The sequence below is a fragment of the Haliotis cracherodii genome, unplaced genomic scaffold (assembly GCF_022045235.1).
Source record: "Haliotis cracherodii isolate W230 unplaced genomic scaffold, xgHalCrac1.p SCAF_4, whole genome shotgun sequence".
In the NCBI taxonomy this organism is placed as follows: domain Eukaryota; kingdom Metazoa; phylum Mollusca; class Gastropoda; order Lepetellida; family Haliotidae; genus Haliotis; species Haliotis cracherodii.
The window spans coordinates 61,826,554-61,848,481 of NW_027266297.1; positions in this window are offsets into that span (position 1 = coordinate 61,826,554).

A 21,928-nucleotide genomic window follows, 5' to 3' on the forward strand; every position below is an offset into this window, starting at 1 on the left:
AAGTCCGCCGCCGTGATATTGCTTGGATATCAAATATTCCTGACACCGATTCTGAGCGATGTGGTTGCAGTTTGCTCGTCACATTAATATCTTTGATTTGACACACAGGTTGTACCTGAATCAATCACACATCCACAGGCTCATACCGGTGCGTGTTGCTGAAAAAGATCACACTAGTCTCTCGTTCGTGCGAGTTCACTGGGGTGTGAACCTTCTTATACTGGTTAATGGTAAAATCTGACTGGTGCATATATATCGAAATTGTGGAATTATCATTTTAGCAAAACCGTCTTCAGTTACCGATCAGTTGAAACAATCAGTGTGATCAAAACACAAAATAGTCATCATAGACGAAAGAATGTTGTCTTCCCTTGAGAAAAAATGGATAAAAACTATTTGAACATCATTGTTGTCAAAACATTTGAACATCATTTGTGAGAGAAACACGTGCCTTAAAGTGCAAGTATCATAAAAAAGTAATATAGTTTCCTTTAATAATTATGTAGCCAGTATGATGTAGAATACGATGGCCGAGAAAAAAGAGTGAAAACGTAGACTTAGCGCTGTTACGGTTATTTAAAAGTATCTTTTTTATTTGTATTTGTAACAACCCAAACGTATCTAAAAAGCGCTAATGGGGAGGCGTGGTTTTATTAGCACGGCCTGCAAGCTGATTGGGTCATACCACCAGCCGGGTACCGGTATGGATGTGTGTCAAGAGCATAGCTAGTGGGGGCGTGTCCCTGATTTAACGTGCATCATATATTTCCAACGTTGTAATATATACTGAGAGGCAATGAAAACGCAATCAGCATTTTTTATCATAGAATAGTAACAGAGGAGAAAACAAAGTGATTAATTATTGAAAAATGTTACTTAGCGTGATAATTGTCTTCTGTCGTCGTGTGTACAGACATGTTTGGTTGTGTGCACACCATCCTGAACAAAACGCCAAAACACATCTTCAGCTTGCAGTCGGAAATGCACGTGCACGACATGAATTTTGAATTGCATGCAAACAGTACACATTGCTCCCCTATAAAATCACATCATGATTTGAAACTGGTGTCCATATGCACTATGCCACGGTTAACCCAAGATCAGCGACACTAGGCCATTGGAATGCTGCGAGCTGGCACTCCACATACTGACGTCGCACAACACTTTAATGTCCATCCATCACCTATCAGTCGTCTCAGACGGCGCTACCAAGTCACAGGCAGGGTGGAGGATCGGCCACGCCCAGGCGTTCAACGGGTGACAACAGAATGTCAGGATCGCTATATTGTCATGCAACACCGCCGACGTCGATTTCAGACAGCTGTACAGACTGCTAACAACACTATCGGAAGCAGAGGAAGATCCATTAGCAATCGAACTGTGCGTCGACGTCTTGCTGCAGCAGGGATACGGTCACGTCGACCGTACCAAGGTCAGATCTTAACGCATAATCACAGACTTCAACGACAGCGATGGGCTGCAGCAGGTGGTTTTCTGGGCAACGTCGGTTGGTGGAATGTTGTTTTCTCTGATGAGTCTCGCTTTAACGTCTCTTTTCCAGATGGACGGCTCCGTGTGTGCCGACGTCAAGGTGAACGTTATGTGCGACCTTGTGTTATTGAACGAGATAGCTTTGGTGGTGGAGGAGTAATGGTTTGGGGAGCCATAAATGCTGTGTTTAAATCACAGCTTGTTATTGTGCAAGGTAACTTGACGAAACGACGTTACGTGGATGCTGTTCTACAGCCAGTTCTTCTTCCTCTCTTAAGACAGCATGGTGGAAACCGGCCAGTGTTTCAGCATGACAATGGTCGGCCTCATACTGCCATCCTGACACGGAATTTTCTTCAGAGAAACAATGTGGAGGTCATGCAGTGGCCCTCAAGGTCACCAGACATGAACCCAACTGAGCACCTGTGGGACGAACTTGGTAGGCGTGTGAGACGACAGCAGATTCCGCCCCGAAATGTTGCAGAGCTCACTCAGGCATTGCAGTATCACTGGAACGCAATCCCGGCTCATTTCATCCGTCGTTTATGTGATTCCATGCCAAGGCGTTTGCAAGCTTGTGTTCGTGCTCAAGGTGGACACACCAGATACTGAGGGTCTGTTCAATCTCTCTCCTGTAAATGGGGTTGGAACTCATGATATTGGACACTGCTCTATGCAGAATTTCTCTATCGTGATCAGTCTTTGCTAATATACTTAATGCAATCTTTGAAATTTTCTTATGTTAATAAAATTCACGTTTGAAAATTGGATTGCGTTTTCATTGCCTCTCAGTATATATTCCTTTTCAAGTATGGTCAACTGTCCACACCACGCCCCACGCCCCACGCCCCACGCCCCTTCCGATCCGTACCGTTCTAAAGATAGGCATCGATTAATCTTTTTAGCCAGTTAGTGCTAATTACCGGAAACAGTGTTTGTCTCACCTTCTGTCACGGCATGCAACTTCTGCAGGTTATTGCATAATGTATGCCAGTCCAGGTATCATAAACCACTCAGCCATGTATATAGTGTGATGAAACACGTTAGCAAGTGACCTGGATTTACAGAGTATATGACATGTCGCTTCTTCTTTGCAGTGCTATTTCAAGACTGCAACGGGATATTTTGATTTTGAGAAAATATACTCAATAAACGAACAAATCTGTGTTTTGCAATCACGTGTACCTTGCGTCAAAGATGGGAATCATCCGGATTATTTTCGTCACCATTGTCATTCACAGGTTCAAACATGTAGAGGCCGTGACGATCCGGGATCGAATAGGTCTTCAGCAACCCATGCTTGCCGTAAAAGGTGACTATGCTTGTCGTAAAAGGTGACTAACGGGATCGGGTGGTCAGGCTCGCTGACTTGGTTGATGCATGTCATCGATCCCAATTGCGTGGATCGATTCTCATGATGTCATCGATTATTTACAAACCGCCGTCATATAGCTGGAATATTGTTCAGTGCGGCGTTAAACAACAAACAAACAAGCTAAAACATGTAGTGGTCTAGTGGTAGAGCGTCCGCCCGGAGAGCGGAAGGTCCGGGGTTGGATGCCCGGCCGCGTAATACCAAAAGACGTTAAAATATGGTACTTGTTGTTACCCTGTCGGCATTAAGAGGCTAAAACAAGGACTGGTCGGCTCGGAGTCAGTATACTGTGTCTGAGTGGGGTATTCATGTTAGACTGCGATATGGTATCTTAGTGGGCTAGCACTATAAATCGGCATCAGTCCGGACTAGTACAAGCAGCTACACAAACACACACACGTACATGCACGTCGCTATATAAGTGCAATAACCTTGGACGCGACGTTAAACCCACCTCACATTGTGAAAATCGAATGTCTAAGGATTCAAAAGGGTAAAGAATAGGTCAGCCTTGCCGGGAACTTGTGCAGCCCCACCTCCGCTGTATTTTCGTTTCGGCCTTTGAAAATGATAAACAGGGCAAAAGTGCAAACAAACCTTACTTTCGCTCCACTTTCGCAGTTTTAAATACGATATAATATTTGCAAAAAACGATGTTACGATCTATCCAAATCTGCAAAGTTGTATATGCTCACGAGAATTGCACTTTAAGTTCCACAGCAGAATTTTACACAAGAACAATGATCCAACCATTGGAAGACATTTATGTGAAAATATATTTGAATTCCGTGTTTCAGGATGCTTACAAACGACCGGCAGCAAGGCTAGTTTGGGTTTTGCTGATGTGATCTTCCAAATATACCAAGATGAATTCAGTCTGAAAATACAAATTTTTTTAGTCATATGACATGGAAACAGTGACAAAACGTTCAAAGTGAACCCCGTTAATCCAGACGTTGGTGTTCTAGCAAACTCATCCGAATAAACAGAAAGCGGACAAATAACTGGTTGTTACAGTCATGCTATATATCAGTAATCATATAAAAAAAGTGAAAAAACATTTCCATAATCATAAGACATAATTGTGAACGTCCCAAGCACACACCGTGTTCGCGAAAGAAATATTAAATTATTATCAGTAAATAATGTCAAATAACATTGCCCTGACATAATCCAAAACTTGTAGTTATACTTTAGTATGATTTGACTGCTCCAGGATATTGTATCCTCATCATCATTAAGTCAGCGAAAAGATCATTTGAGCATTAAGATATCATAAATAAAGTCCCATCGCAATGACTACTTGTCCTCTATTGAAACCTATCATTTTGGGTCATAGTGTTTTTATTCGGTTTTCTTAATGTTTCGCGTTTTCATAAGTTCACTTACTGTATTACACAGTTCCCGAGAAACAATAAAACCGAACATGACGCATTTCAGCTCCTTTATAAACTCACTATTCCGTTAATGCTAGGCCTCGTTTATTACTCAAAAGGACTTACTTTTCCAATCATACAATTAGATTAATCCTATAAATTACCCACCTAAGTAAGTTAATCTCCGTTCGTTTTTATTATCTCTTCCCTTGTCCAACCTGACGTGTGCACCTAGTCCCTCTCTTTAACTCGGTGTGCACATCACGACACTGATTATTACCAAGTTTTCGACGAACGCTTTACTGCTGAATCGACAGGTCCTTCAACTTAATCGATGTTACGTTTATTGCGTCTTCATCCCAATAAACCTATCTGGTTGACTCTGTATTTTTTGCACGCTAGTTTTCCCACCACATTAAAGTCACTATAATGACTTTATTGTTGTGTTTGCCCAGGGGCGTTCATGAGTGTTTAGTTACTTCTGACAATACTGAGTAGGAGTTACAAGCTCAAAGTCTTCTAATGCTGTGCGTTCTGCAGTCTAGATTATGTTATTTAACCTCCTAATTTGTGTTATTGATTCTGCTAGGTGTATGCCAAACAAATATCCTGTTGCCAGAATCATGAACTTAGGATATAAAAGTCCTTGAAAGGTTTACAAATCCCTTACATGTTTTCATGATAACGCGATATTGACCCACAGATTTCATCATGTTACAAGTCCAGGCGTCAATACTCGTCTACAGTGGGAACAATTACACATAAAGAAGTTCCTGTCTCGTATCGGAAACGTCAATACAGGCTATAACGCGCCCGTGGTCAAAGATTATCTTTTCTTCTGAAGTTTCTTCATAGAATTTCAAAATAGTATTTGGTCTGTATTGGAGGAGTGTTCTTAACGACGTAACTTTAGCTTTACCTTTATGTCATGACTGCAGCTGTTTTTTTCTGCTTAGAAGAAGGAAGAGCAATTCAGTAAAGTGACTGGTAAGCTTCAACATTGGACCTTCTCTTTGATGATTCCAAACTTCGTCACATGTAATCTGAACGTTATTTCGTTATGCACGTTGCACACGTAGGCATCAGAACAAAGGCTTTCGGACCTCTCAGCATGATCTGTTCTGAAGACAGTTTAATGTAACAAGGCCCTCTGATCCCTGATAAGTCCGTCCTTCCGATACATCATATTGTACAGGGCAAAGACGCCAAAGAAATGCTTAATCATAACAGCAAGGGGGGCCAAAGCAAGGAACTCGTGTGCTGATGTGAAACTCACAACGTCTTAATCAATCATCAACTATGTCTTCCACATGAATCGCTAACAGTATGATAGTAGTTGGACAGTTCGGCTTTATTTACAGTTCAAATAAAAATTATAAATAAAGATGGTTTGTTATATGGCAGTGCATTTTATTGTTTAACACTGATTGTGACTGTATCGCATTGTTTCTGTTGGGAATCGGTAGACGCTTAATCCATTGTGTTTGGACAATGATCAGTCGTCAGGACGTTACTACAATAAATGTAAGTGTGGTGTGTAAACTTCCGGTGCGGTATTCCGCGGACGGTGGTAGTACGTTACCGAAAGTTCTGTTATGTTCTATGTGGTGAGGGCATGGTATAGAAATGTCCAGTGTCTTGTTAGGTTGTATAAAAGGGGACAATAGCGTGCTTACGTATCCCTCACACATTTCGTCTCTCACGCATTTCATCACTTTGGAACCAGCTTTCATGTGAGGATCGCTCATCATCCCTGATTCCCTGCCTAGCATATCTCGGAAGCTTGATCACTGTCGCCGCTGGGTGAATATATATTATTATCACGAGCTTTGCTTTCACCACTGTATTTTCGTACTTGATACTTACCACTGCCTCCATCTTATATATTGTAAAAAGAATATTGTATTTCCACTTTATTGCTTACTGCCATTGTTACTGTTGTGCAGTAATTTGTATTGATTTGTAAACTTATATTTTATTTGTTGATTGTACACCAATTGTTGTTTGTTTTATGGTTTCACATTAGGCTCCTTTACGTTGAGATTTCTGGGTTAACATATAGTTTCAATTTTGGAATCGACAGTATATGTAAGTAGAAACAGTTCGCGATTCTCCATCAGTGATCGCAACCATGCAGTTTGCGAAAACGTATCATGATGGCCGCTGTTATGTTTTCTTTGTTATTGTGGTAGGTTGTACATCTGACCTTCTATGCTGATGGTCTTGTTGTTATTCCCATTGCTCGTAATTTGGTAACATTCCTATCACAAGCGCAAACATTAAACACACTACTGGATATGCGTTTGTGTGATGTTTAACGCCGCACTCAGCAATATCCCAGCTATATGACGGCTGTCTGAAATAATCGAGTCTGCGCCAGACAATCCAGTGATTGATATCATGAACATCGATCCACGCAATTGGGATCGATGGACCAGATTAGGACCAGATATACCACACAAAGGACAATGTCCTTGGACACAAACATGTTCTTCGAACCAGAATATAACCCGGCAATATATTCTTAAAACAATGGGATGTGTCCGACATACATCCATATGGCCTTATTTCAAATCATAAGCAGCGTTTGAAACAGAACGTAATCCAACCACTAAAAATGAACGCATTTTTTCTGTTCCAGATTTCGAGGAATATTGTCATTAGCATTGCACATGTTGTATCCCAGAATCACCGTCTCCACTAATAACTACCCCTGACGTGGGCACAGCGGTTTCAATGGTTTTAATAGGTCCGCTGTCCGGAAGGCTAGGAGACCTGTGAGCAGAAAACGCCGTCTGACTAGCGATTATTGGAGGAGGAGAGGCGTGAAATTGTCCGGGTCGTAATCGGGTTTAGAGGTACAATCAATTAGTGATGTGAGAGGTGCGTGATCGCCCACAGCCTGCTTTAGCATCACTTGTTGTGACGAAAACAGCCTCGTTTGGCGGGAGATGCAGAATGAACAAGCTGCAATCCTTTGGAGATAATAGAGGATGATGCTAATGTAGATATCCTCCTGGTCTTTCATTGGATGGAAGCGTCAATGCAATCTGGCCCTTTTTGAAGTATTTGTTCGGTGACTTGTCTCATGGCGCTCGAGCGGAGGGAAACTGTGGCTAATTGCGTGATATAAAAGAACAGTTGATGGTATCAGAGTTCCTTCTTGACATTGAGTGTGTATCCGAGAGCACGGGAAAATCTCCTTGACGTGTTCGAACTGCTATCGCGTAATCAAGAGTAATGCTTACCCCAAATGACGTTTGCACATTCAGTCATCGCATTTAATACACAAAGACAGACGAGTGAATTGTACAATTGGCTAATAAAAAGAATGTTCGACTGAACATGCAGTTTTTAAATCAGAGGCAGTGGGGTAGCTAGGTGGTTTGAAATGTTCCACGGGTTCGATTTCCCACATGGCTACTGTGACTGCCCATTTCTGGGCACATGGTCTCATATAGAGTGATGTGAATGTCATGATGTTATTGAAATTAACCACAAACTCTTTGGTTGTTCGTCTGATCAATGTTTTATCGTAAATGGTTCCTTGACAAGACTCTAAACCTGGTGACAAGATACACGCCTTAAAAGAGGAGAAGTAAGAAGTCGTTCCGGAAACGTGCCTCATGCCATTACACAACCATACTGACGAACTGACGACGTTGAGTAACACAAGCTGAAACGTTCTCCTGGGCGTATGTAGACCATTGCAAGACAATCAGAGCAGTCCAGATGAAACTCTCTCTCTCTCTCTCTCTCTCTCTCTCTCTCTCTCTGTCTCTCTCTCTCTGTCTCTCTCTCTCGTGAAACGTGTTTTCCCTTTTAGTATAAGACTTGGTAAATGTAGTTTAGTTGAAGAAAGTCAGTTCAGTAATCATAATGCCTTGAGCAGGTATATTGAGCTTAGAGCAGGAGGAGGCATGTCAGGGTAAGAGCTTGTTATTACTGTTGGAGTGTGAACTATCATGGGCATGACTCATTGATAACAAAACGTTTTATTATTTCCAATAAATTATCAAGATTAGTGTGCTTATTGTTGCGTACAGAACCTAAAAACCTGTTCACCTATTATTGCCCACATTGTGGACGCGATAGAGCCTTCGTCTTGGCTTTTATTTCACAACAATCGGGCACTAAAAGTCATCGCAAAGCGACGCGAACTCATTAAACAACAATCTCACAGCAAGAGGGGACGTTAACAGACCTGGCCGTGGCCAGGTCCGATACATTCACCAGCACCTACTGTCGACCAACTGTACGAGTCAATAAATGGAACCTACTGGTGATGTCTGTACCGTACTAACACCAATAAATCAAACTAATATTGATTTTTATCCACTGTTCATTGCCTTAACAATATTGCACCAGCCACATTTGAGTTCATCAGATAGTTGTCGCCAAGACGAAGGCGTTCACCCACCTAGTTTCTAGCAATTGGGTCACTTAGTGTTTCAGGTTTTAGCACGATCTGGGAGATGTATGTGGGTAACACACGTACTGTTAATGATCAATTTACTGATTTCACGTACCTTGATGTTTAGCTGAGATATAACAATAAACATAATTAAAATAGTTCCTCTTGTTTAATATACTAAAGTTAACTAATACCTAAATTAATCTATTTTCCAAATGCGTATGCTTCTTCTCCCATCAAACATATTTTGACAACTGAAAACCAGGAATGCGACAGATGAAGCTTTTAATTCGGTTCACAAAAAGAACTCGTCTGTATTTGATATTGAAACACTGTTAAGGTGAAGGAATATTTTGTTCGGCCTTGAGGGGTATTGAACCTGACGAGACGTGACATTTTAACTCCACTAAGCCTCTGTCCGCCCAGTATTGCATTAATGTTATTGAAGCAGTTATTACAAACTGCGAGTGTGTCTTCAGTCAAACCTTATATTGTGAAAACATAATTTTCACTCAAACGTTCGCCCACTTTTGTGAACACTTCCGCGAAGATCTTGTTTTGTAATCATTAATAGAAGCCAGTAAATGTTATAATCGATAGATACGTTTCTCGAACAAAACTATTCACGGTTAAGATTGATGCCTGTGAACATCTCTCGACAAGGTGCCAATTTTTCATCACATCCGATGAATCATTTTTTAAGTATTTAGAAGGATGATTTCCTCAAACGTCTCTTCGGCACTTGTACACATCTGTTGTCATATTATATGATTCAATAAATGAACGCAGATAGCTGTGTCGTTTATAGTGGGCCGCAGGACGTTGTTCAGCGTTGCGTTCTGTTGGAATGCTAGGATCGAATCCCACGTTCGCCCTGATAATAATGTTTGTTTCTTAGCACAATACTGTTCAATACTGTTCATCCAGTCATTCACTCACAAACTGTGATGAACAATGAAACTGAACATAATTTTGCATTGTTTATTCGTCTGTCTTCAACATCGTGGATATGTAGAATTGAGGTTTGTTTGTGCTTTGCATAAAGCATGTACATGTGTTTGTTCGTTATCTAAAGATACACTGTTGCACATTGGTATGATCATTCACATTGCATTCCTCTTTTTGACAAGAACTATTTACAATGTTTGCTTTACTCTAGGTTAACGGGAATTGACACCATTTTGCTGTTAACATGCGTATTTATTGGCATCTATTTCTAAAATGAAAGTGTTTATATACATTAAAGTATGATATATTTATTACCTTTGTGGAAAGCATATTAACAATGCTCTGGTCTAATAACTGATTTATGGTGTTCATAGCCTGCTTAAGGGCCCATTGATCAAGACAGAGAACGCTGTACATCAACTAAATAGAGGCTATATACAAAGATAATTCCGAAAGGAATAATCAATAATTTATTGAATTTGTCTAAATCACCAATAATGTTTATTACCGTGGAAATCTATTTCTAATTCGATGCTAGTTCAACGATAATGAGATATATTTCTCGCTCGTTCTCCTCAATCCTGCTTTAATCATTGGCCTGTCACTGCGAGTGGAGGGTCAGTTGAAGGATATCAACGTTGCAGGAACTGATGTTTCTAATCGGACATTAGCAAAGGAAACACATTATATGTCCGGTAGTAGTTATTATATTGTACACTTTCTCATAATAGAATGCATTTGTTGATAAGAATGCATGTTGCCTTTCACTTTACTGTCTCTTGAAGAAGGAGTATTCATGTAAGTATCTCGTCGACACAAAATGGAATAGACCAATTCATAAACTAAGACTAAGAACTGACGTGATGACACAAGGTATTTGGAACGGGTGATCATGTCCTCCCTTGCACCTGTCGTGAGTGAAGGGCAAGGTCACGGCACCTTCCTTTTAAAAGTCACTGTCCTTGTAGAGAAGTAGTTCAACCTCGAAAAGAAATGACAGCGGTATTTCAAGTGGAAGCAGAGAGGTTCTGGTGTTGTGACTTCTTAGAGGGGGTCATGAGAGGGCGTCACACATGTACATCAAATCAGTATAAAATATTAAACCTAATTGATAATAAAACAAATGGCGGGGGTAAGGAACTATAGTTGGGACCAGTGTGTGCATTTGATCATTGGTGCGATACATTTGCATCACATATATGTAACCTGAACAGATAACAAAGAATATTTTGTATAACAGCAAGTTGTACTAGATGTTGATTATCAAGATTACCACTATCAGTGTACCGTGCGGTATCGATGTCAAGTGCTGATTTTTCAACATGCCACCGTGCCATCCATGGACAACTGCACTGCACTGACGCTTCGATCAATCTTTCCATCCCAACTACATAATACGATTCTGTCCCACCTTTCCTATTTTGTACTGAATTTAAAAGCTCCAGAAAAATCCGAACTAGAGAAATACATTGTCGCGTCCTGCAAATGTAACATAAAATCCCTGTCTCAAAGATTAAGCATTAGCCTTATACAGTTAAGGGAGGCCTTTCTTTTTATCCGCAAAATGTATTTGAGAGAAGTGGCATTACAACCATATCAGGATGTGGATTTGCCTAAAGTTTTGCAATCTCAGAAAAGAACCAAGTTCAATCATGTCAACACTTTGTACACCGCTGTCCCACACGACAAACTTTAGGAAACAATTACTTCCTTTCTCTTGAGAGCATTTGTCACTGAGCGTGATGGCCATTGATATAGGTACATCACTGTCATCAATGTCATCTGACGTTACTGAGAAAACAATATGTGAAATGCTTGATTATCTCGTAGATTCTGCCTGTGTGAAATGTGGGAATAGGACATTTAAGCAAGAAGTAGGCAAACCCATGGGCACCAGTCGTGCTTCCCTCATTGCTGATCTGTTTCTTGATGTATATGAATGGGCAATTTTGCTCTGAATTGGAACATTAAAACGGGAATTTAACCACGATGCTAGCTAAATGCTATCCACATATTTACCATGAAACGTTCAGAAAAGGTTTCTAAGGAATGTAATCCTGATCAAACAAGGTTTAGGCATGAGTCGTTTGACTCTCTTTAAAATCACCGAAGACAACCGCAAAAGTTGTGGATTGTAAACACCAACGGCTGGAGCTGCTGGAATATTTCTTGACATGAAGGGAATGAAGACTTTTGGATCGTTGATATCTTTTTGTCACTCTGAATCTTTATACATAGTTCTAGATATGAAAACAGATGTGGTGGCTTCACTGGTGTCTTGTATCTCTTGCTCAGGTGGGTATCAGTGGAATGCAATTTGCAATTTGAACGTTATGAATTGTAAAGAATTAATGTTATCTGAAATGATTCCATTGGATGCTTCAGAGCGTATCCTAATCGTGAAGAACGTTTTATATGTCATTGAATAACAGAATGCGAATATAAACAACTAAACCTTTTCCGGAAGTGTTTCTATTTTAAAATAACGCTATGTATGCCCAGGCGCATGAATAAATACGTTCACTGTGGGTATGTATGCTCTGGCAACAAGAATTATATATCAGAAGACAACATTAACGTTCGTGACTGACACACAACCTCGCGACCATTACAATAATATAGAAAAAAAACGCCGCAAAAGTTTGACTAATACAGTATACTAGGTCCTTATTGTATAAAATATAAATCGTCAATGCACGAGACGCCATTATCTGCCGAAACAGATTCCGTAATTGAGAAAAGCTAATTATAAAACTTATTTCAAATTATAAACTGAAAAAGGCAGTGACACCAATTGTTCGCGAAACGGTCATGTTCTGCTCAACCTGCATCACCCACACCTATGTTTGTTTATTGCCTGATTTGACACTATTGTAAGTAAAAGTGGAAATGCCGTCACGTTCCAGGTTATTTTAACATTTAATGACTTCCACAAAACTAAAACTTTTTTTTCGAAACATATGAGAAACAAAACCTGCATCCTTAATAGCTTTGGCGTGTTGCCGCAGCTCCTCCAGGAACCGCTTCATGTTATGAGGCTTGTAATGAAATTAACCGTAAAACAGCCATACATCATCACTCTGTCGAGATTCCATACATGGCGCAGCTGACAAGGCAGAAGAACCGTTGAAACATGCTGTGATCATCTACACGGGGTTCCACCAAAGCCAATTCCTTGACGAGAAGCATGTGCTATTCTGTTCAAATCATAGATGTAAAAGAGCTGGAATCAACTAGATTATCTGTTTTGGAGACAACATGATCACGCAAGACGCACACTAATATATTTAGTACCTACACCATTGTACGTGTATTCGGGACAGCATATTTCTAGATAGAACACACCTGAACATGTAAAGGTTATGCCACACTGACGCTATTCTACATGACAACACATGAATTATTATTATACCCTTTTAAAAGTATCAATTTATGGTAGTATCTATACTGTAAGCCTGGTAGTTAAAGGATTTAAAAGACAAATATGTACCTGTTGCCACTGATCTGGCATATGGCTTTTGTCTGAAACGTTTCGTAAATAATCGTGTTCGGACAAGACAATCCAGTCATCGACATTGTGGGCAACGATCCAGGCCGCCGTGGTACGATGACACGCAATGAACAAGTCACTAAGCCTGAACACCTGATCTATTTTGCCGCCTGTTACATCCATCATTTGTTAGTGGGGACCTTTTCTAATCCGGAATCCACATGGGTGAATATGACTTTACAGGATCGTACATAAACCAATATTACTGATATATGCCTCAGATAAACACAAAACGCTTCAAATAAAATTATTTGAATGTGAACTTTTTCTGTATCTATCATGAGTCGAGTGGCTCGTTTCATTGGGTTCGAATCACCACATTGGTGCCATGTTTAAAGCCAATGTCTGGTATTCCGTTCTGTGGTATTGCTGGACTAATGCTTAAGGCAGCGGAAACTAACTCACATCATATCCTCGTCATCACTACATATCTACGAAACTGAATTTGCAATGATATGTATATTTTCCCGGAAGATGGTAATTTGGTAACACTGTATACATGGCATGTGTACTGATAGCCGGTATAAGTATAGGAAACGTTAAAGAGGAACATGCATATTCTTAGCATGTATAAGTATAGGTAACGTTATAGGAACATGCATTTACTTAGCCGGTATAAGTATAGGTAACGTTAAATAGGAACATGCATATACTTAGCCGGTATAAGTATAGGTAACGTTAAAGAGGAACATGCATATACTTAGCCGGTATAAGTATAGGTAACGTTAAAGAGGAACATGCATATACTTAGCCGGTATAAGTATAGGTAACGTTAAATAGGAACATGCATATACTTAGCCGGTATAAGTATAGGTAACGTTAAATAGGAACATGCATATACTTAGCCGGTATAAGTATAGGTAACGTTAAATAGGAACATGCATATACTTAGCCGGTATAAGTATAGGTAACGTTAAAGAGGAACATGCATATACTTAACCGGTATAAGTATAGGAAACGTTAAAGAAGAACATGCATATACTTAGCCGGTATAAGTATAGGTAACGTTAAATAGGAACATGCATATTCTTAGCCGGTATAAGTATAGGTAACGTTAAAAAGGAACATGCATATACTTAGCCGGTATAACTATAGGTAAAGCTATAGGAACATGCATATACTTAGCCGGTATAAGTATAGGAAACGTTAAAGAGGAACATGCATATACTTAGCCGGTATAAGTATAGGTAACGTTAAATAGGAACATGCATATACTTAGCCGGTATAAGTATAGGAAACGTTAAAGAGGAACATGCGTATACTTAGCCGGTATAAGTATAGGTAACGTTAAATAGGAACATGCATATACTTAGCCGGTATAAGTATAGGTAACGTTAAAGAGGAACATGCATATACTTAGCCGGTATAAGTATAGGAAACGTTAAAGAGGAACATGCGTTTACTTAGCCGGTATAAGTATAGGTAACGTTAAATAGGAACATGCATATTCTTAGCCGGTATAAGTACAGGTAACGTTAAATAGGAACATGCATATACTTAGCCGGTATAACTATAAGTAAAGCTATAGGAACATGCATATACTTAGCCGGTATAAGTATAGGTAACGTTAAATAGGAACATGCATATACTTAGCCGGTATAAGTATAGGAAACGTTAAAGAGGAACATGCGTATACTTAGCCGGTATAAGTATAGGTAACGTTAAATAGGAACATGCATATACTTAGCCGGTATAAGTATAGGTAACGTTAAAGAGGAACATGCATATACTTAGCCGGTATAAGTATAGGAAACGTTAAAGAGGAACGTGCATATACTTAGCCGGTATAAGTATAGGAAACGTTAAAGAGGAACATGCATATACTTAGCCGGTATAAGCATAGGTAACGTTAAATATGAACATGTATATTCTTAGCCGGTATAAGTATAGGTAACGTTAAATAGGAACATTCATATACTTAGCCGGTATAAGTATAGGTAAAGCTATAGGAACATGCATATACTTAGCCGGTATAAGTATAGGAAACGTTAGATAGGAACATGCATATACTTGGCTGGTATAAGTTTAGGTAAAGCTATATGAATATAAAATACAAAAGTCCAAACATGAGCTCTATAATTTTCTCAACCGATTTCACGTTTTTAAAGGTTGCAATTATAGATGTTACCATGCTCATTCTACTGGTACGGAAATATCTTGTGGAGTTGAGATAACATCCTTGTATTTCAGCCAGTATCTCCAACATGCCACTTAGCTTGGCGATACCATACTTTTCATCTACATGCTCAGGCGGAATGTCATTACGAGAGTGCTTCGTAACATTCAGTAAAGAAAAATGTTTCATAGACTGCAGTTTCTTAGACACTCACCACATAACACATATGAAATAGCATTTAAGATTTATAAAAATGTATGTTTAAAGTTTGAAGTTCCAACATCTGGAAAACTGCGTAGTCTGTGAAGTGAAGCCGTTTTCGTAGAGTTAGTCGTTTCTGATTTGAAGGCAGCATACGCAGGTTACTTCCTGCTGCGCACAGAGTTTCCTGTCGGGTAGGCAGTGCATGGCGTTAACGTGAGTTACAACATGGAATGTCAGATTAATGTAGAGGAAAACTGAAACTGACCCAGATGAGGAACGTTTACCACTTTGTGGAACACCAAGAGAGTCGTGTTGAGGAATATCGTCACTTTGTGGAACACCAAAAGAGTCGTGTTGAGGAATATCGTGATCATCGGGGTAAGGTTTTGAGATCAGATGCTGTAAGCTTGAGGACGCTGACCTGAAGGACAAATTGCACAGTGCGTGTGCTCGTGTTAGGGCTTCCTTTGTATAAGCGCACGTAAGTTTCGCTTGTGTTATGCTGTAACACAAGTATATAAGAAAATGTTTTCTATTAGTTTTGATGCATCATTGGTTCATCTGTCTCATCGAAAAAAGTTCTTATTTGCAGACAGTTGCGCTGTTAGCCAGGTAAGAATTTAAAGACAAAGAAGACACAATTTATCGATAACAACTTCTTTGAATACTGCAAAGGCGATGTTTCGGTATATATCCTTGAACCGTTGTTGAAAAGGACTACATTGTCACACGTCAACTTCTAAGTAATGCCTATCAAACAATTCAAGAATATATATTTCAAATTTGCTATTGTCACATTATAGTCTTCGTTAGATGATACTAATACATGAACGTAAGCGTTGCTTAAGTGGTACAAATACAGCAATAATGTCTCCTATTAACTGCATACAGTACATGTATAATTGGAAATATAAAACATCAACGCCGGAGAATAACCTGTCTGGGCAGGGCAAAATATATGTACGGATCACTGAAAATAATTGATGACACCAGGTGTTCGCTAAATGGGTAAGAATGTCCCACTCTACCGCCATACGACGGCGTCTCCTTAACATTCCAACCACATAATCCAGTGATTGTTGACCAGACAATCCAGTGATACGATATGGATATTGTCAACCAGCAATAGAAACAAGTCTCCTAAGAAGAACTCAAAATGTCATTGTTGCATAGAAATAACCCAAGCAAAAGTATGTTTCTTTCCAGAGAGTTCCCCAGAGGCAAATCAAAGGTTAGGTTTAGCAAAATAAAAGTCAGACCATCAAAAGACCATTAAAAGATCAATCATTGTATAGATCATCATCGGAAAAACGTCTCGGACATGTCAAATCTAATTTATAATTGTCTGCAGTATAAAGTTCTAAGTGTTTTACATGATGCTGTGCATTTGATTAACATCTTGTAAACCTTATGTCTGAGCGCTATGGCCGACAGATTATATTTACTCAAAAGTTACAGGTTATAAAACACATCTTTATAAGATGCCCAATTTTGCAAAATAAGGCGACGTAGATATTGATATGCATGCCAATAAATAGACTGTTGGCAGTTCTCTTATACATATTATCACTGTCTTTGTGCTGTCGGGGGATCTTTAGTCCTAATGATTCAGACGCTGGGCTATGAAACAGATGTTGCCTCTCAATTATTCAGTTCTGGGTCCTTTATCATCGTCAAATTGTAGGAATAGCCAATATATTTTTTTCTATTTTGGGTTAACAACTTCAATTCATTTACTTCCACATCATTATTTTCCACGTGGTTCTAGATGCGACCAAAGTTGTTCCTTACTGCAATCAATCACGTGACCCACAAGACAAAGGGTTGACGTTTCAGACACGAACAGAAGTGGAATTGCTCTAAATAAATGAGTCCATTAGAAGAAAAATAGTTGGCGTTCGAAGTGATGTCAATCACTGGCTGATGCAGAGATGGAAGAGGGACCTATTGGAGGGACACTCTTTGAACATTGGCAAAGTAAACATTCAATTGAAAATAATAATCATGAGTAATACTTCGCCCCAATATTTTCTTGTGATGTCACTAGTGGTTTTTTAAATGTAGTGATACATTACTCGCCGTTTCCCAGAAACATGTTTTGGCTCAGTAAAAACTGGCAGCGGCATAATTATTAACGGTCCACAGAATTTAGATAGGAATGTACGACGGATATGGAAGCTTTAAACCTGCTAATAAAAGAAAAGCAACAAAAACCATTGCACATTCGTAAAAACATTCTGCCAAAAGCTGAGTCGATTTACGATTCCGACTATATCAAGAGTATGTGTTTATGAATCACCATATAATGGTGATGATGCAAGGTGTTCGCAAAGATCTGATCGTATCCTGCACCACCGATGGTACCGGTCACAAACACATTCAAAGGCAAGTCAATTGTTCACTGAAAAAAACCGGAAACATTATAGTACAAATCTAAACAGGGAATTGCATCGAACATTATTTTTGTGACTGATGTGTACATTTTCTAGCCTATAGGTTATCACTTCTTACCAATTTGACTACTAAACAGTGCGGGCCAACGTAGGGTGATAACGCCCTCGTTTTGCCTAACAACGGGCCATTTAATATGAATGTCGTAGCCATATGAAGTCATACCTAATTTGCATACTAACGGACACAAACACGGCGTCTGACTGTATCGGAACGGCTCTGTCGACTCACATGATTGACCGAGCGCCACATGACTCAACGGATGATAACGGACAAGGGTTGATAATGTCCTGTAAATGGTTTTCAGAGAAAACTGCAGCGACTTAGATCAGGAAACAGTATCAAAAACTGCAAGGTCAATCGTCTCCGTATAAGTTACACGTCAATGTTCATAAAACTCCGAAAACAATACGTTAGCTTTCAAACTTGCTTCCCTCGGATGTTGGCGGGGTCGAAGGTCAAGGTCAAATGCTGATGATGCTTCCAGGCCAGTGTCACACTGCCCTCTGTCCCGTCCTTCGCGTGAATAACAAGTGCCAGACGTTGTTGATTGATTGGCTTGGTGGACGGATTGCATCATGCTAAGGATAATTTTTTCTTTATTGCAGCTATAATAACGATAACGCTATTTTTTCAGGGAATATTTAGGCAGTTAATGACATACATCGGGTGTCTGCAAATGATAATGCCCTGAAATATAGCGGTAACCTAGTGCGGAGAAAGTGAATCGTTAACTGTTGCAATGCAAATACATTGTCGAATCTACATTTTGTCGAAATGGTCATGCTGCAGATTAAGTGTTCAATACACACAGTCACCTGCTGAAGGAGTAAGTATATATTCCGAAACGTTGTATCCTTCATTATAAACAAGTTGACATCCATGAATTTCCCTCTTTATGTGTATCTCTTCTAAATGCTATTCAAAGACTTGATACCCATTCTTTGTTTGTTAGTTTGTTGTTTACGGCGCAGTCAGGAACATTCCAGCTTTGTCATGTTGTCCTGTATCTACTCGAATCTTAACCAGAAACTGATAGTAATTTCGATCTTGAGCAACGTCCCCCCGCACTTGGGTACGATGACAATCCATCAACCACGTCACCGAGTTGACCACATGATGGCCTCCTGTTAACCATATTATGTAACTTGGAACCTATTCCCATCCGGGAACTCAATGGAGATTTACAACCACGTTCTCTTGGGTCATATTTCTTTCAAAGTAAATGCATGTCGCCCGTATGTACGAAAGTATATATGCCGTATATATTATGTTCAGGAAATACGTGACAAGACACAACCTTTTATACATGAGATCGGAGTGCACGTGTCTGAAGTTGACCGTGACTTAAAAACATTATTGAGTTATGTTATTATCCACTAACTATTTGATTAAAATCTCTATAAAATACTACCCGTTTCGCGTATTGTTCTATTTTTTATTCTACTCAAAACAAGTTAAAAGCACATCCAATCACTAGGCTGTGTGTTGCAATACCCAGAGAGGATATGATCGGCAACTTACATCATGTATTTCACTGACAACACAGGTCTATCAAATGACGAATAGAGCCTGGTGAATGATGTGTGACTGTGTAAACTACTTTTGACTTCTAAGATGGCACGAATACCCGTCAACAACAAAATCAGATGAGAATTTTATCTTTGCGGTACTTTCGCATTGTATTTGAGCTGAAGCCGACGGTGACATACCAATTACGACCCTAAAGCTGTAATCCATTTCATAGGACACCAAAAAAATAGTTGCAGTCCACATATCAATGCGCATATAAATTAGACATCATTAACACCACCTTCACTGCTCGTTGGCAGTTTGATGTGCCAGTCAACGAGGCGGAAACATTAGCGTTATGACATCTGTGTTATGTGGCACGTCGGCATTCAGTGATCGTTGCCGGAGGTTGGGATATGATGGAAATGGTTCATGAGCCTAATGCTCTCCTTGTACGTAACAGGGGCGGTCGGGTTGCCTAGTGGTTAAAGCGTTCGCTCGTCACGCCAAAGACCCGGGTTCGATTCCCGACATGGGTACAAAGCTTGAAGCTCATTTCTGGTTTCCCCCGCCGTGATATTGCTGGAATATTGCTAAAAGCGGCGTAAAACCATATTCACTCATTTGTACGTAACATGAACGCTGCGATATCCACGTAGCGTGAGAAACATGTTGTTCTAACCGTTGAAAGAGGATTCTAGTGATACAGACTTGGGCTGGCGTACGAATTGGTTAAAAACGGAACTACATGCCAGATATGTATATACCCATGGATGCAAACATACTCGGGTCCAATCACCCAACGGGGCATTTATTTTTTATGATAATGCCAATAATGACACAGTTTATAGATATTGATCATTCAACGTAAACCGTGTCTTTTCGCCTTTTCCTTGTTAAGATTGGTCGCTTCGTAGAGTTGCGCTGCGTACTCGTGCCAGGATCCGCGGAGGGTGGGTTTAAATTTCATATTCGCTCCAATCATAATCCGTGGCTAGGCAGTTTCACCTGCATTAATTAGGGCTTTCTAGAAATTGAGACCTCCTCAATCAAATGAAATAAATGTATACGGGATCATTTTCCATGACACCCTCTACATGATCTGACGCCCTCTATTCTAAGTCGTACCAAGGATAGACCTCTGTGTCAAAACCACAAGCATTGCGATGACGATAATAAAATGATCGAGCCACTCCAACATGTCGCTTAAGATACTGTTTGTGCCACAGCTTGGCATCCAATGACAATGTGTTGGGCAGTCTCATTAAATTCACTGCATCTTCTGCAAATCATATTTACATTTTGCTGCAACATCACACATTGACGGATTCGAGTGGGAAGTGACTGGTCCTGAGCAGCAAACGGGAAGCCTTTTGTTTCACTTTTCAGGCCAGTCGTCTTCATCCAAGATTTGAAGGCTGGGCCGATTTGGTACTACGCTTGGTTGATACTCATTTCTGTACCCTCCAGCATTACAGAACCATCAACATATTCAACACTGACATTGAGATTATGTCCCACATCCTTGGCTCGTTTAAGAAAACTGTGGAATGCTTGTTTTCATCATGAGTCTTGACATGCTTCACAAGAGGATCATCAGACAAATAAATGTGTGCAGAAGCGCACAATTCAATTCTATCATGAAGAGCCCCAATGTTAATCAAACCACGTCCTCCCATAATGATTGGTAAATATAAGCGATTGAGAAAAGAGCGCGGGTGGTCGGATCTATTGTCTGACATGATTCTTCGTGTGAAGGTGTCAATACTCTGAATTTCTTGTTTCGTCCAATCAACAACACCGAAATAATATGAAAGGACGGGTACAGCATAAGTATTTGTGGCTTTTACTTAATTGCGAGCGTCCAGCTCTGAACTCCAGATTTTCTGAAGTCTACATTGTACTCTGCCCGAAGTTTTTCCTCGATAAGGGCATTCTGGAGTTTGTCCCTAATCTGTATCCCTTACTACGTATAGGCCTTACCTTCCACGATATGGTCAATAACTCCTCCCCCAAGTAAACTGACCGATCCTCTATTATTATTATTATTATTATTATTGCAGCCAACGTATACGACTTAAGACAAACGTTGTTGCAGTATTAAATGTCATATGCGAAACGCTTGCTATTTATGTTGATTTTAGTATGTGATACCTGCAACTTTCGTCTATCTCGCATCACAAAACGCTACAATTCATTCCAAGCAGACAGCAACGGTCGTCCCCTCTTGGGCATAAACAAATCTGCACAGTCGACCACTGATCCTGGGAGATTAGCCCTTTACACATCTATCGATGTATAACACACTATAATTCATACTTCTAAGCATCACATACACATGAGGGATATCTTCCTCTGCCCCTTGTCAAACTGTTTTGATCCCAACACAAGTATCTGCTGCATAGACCATTGAGATCTGGACACAAAGATCCTCTTGTGAAAACACAGATGTAAAAGCACCAGTGGAGTCCAGAACTATGGACCTCCTTTT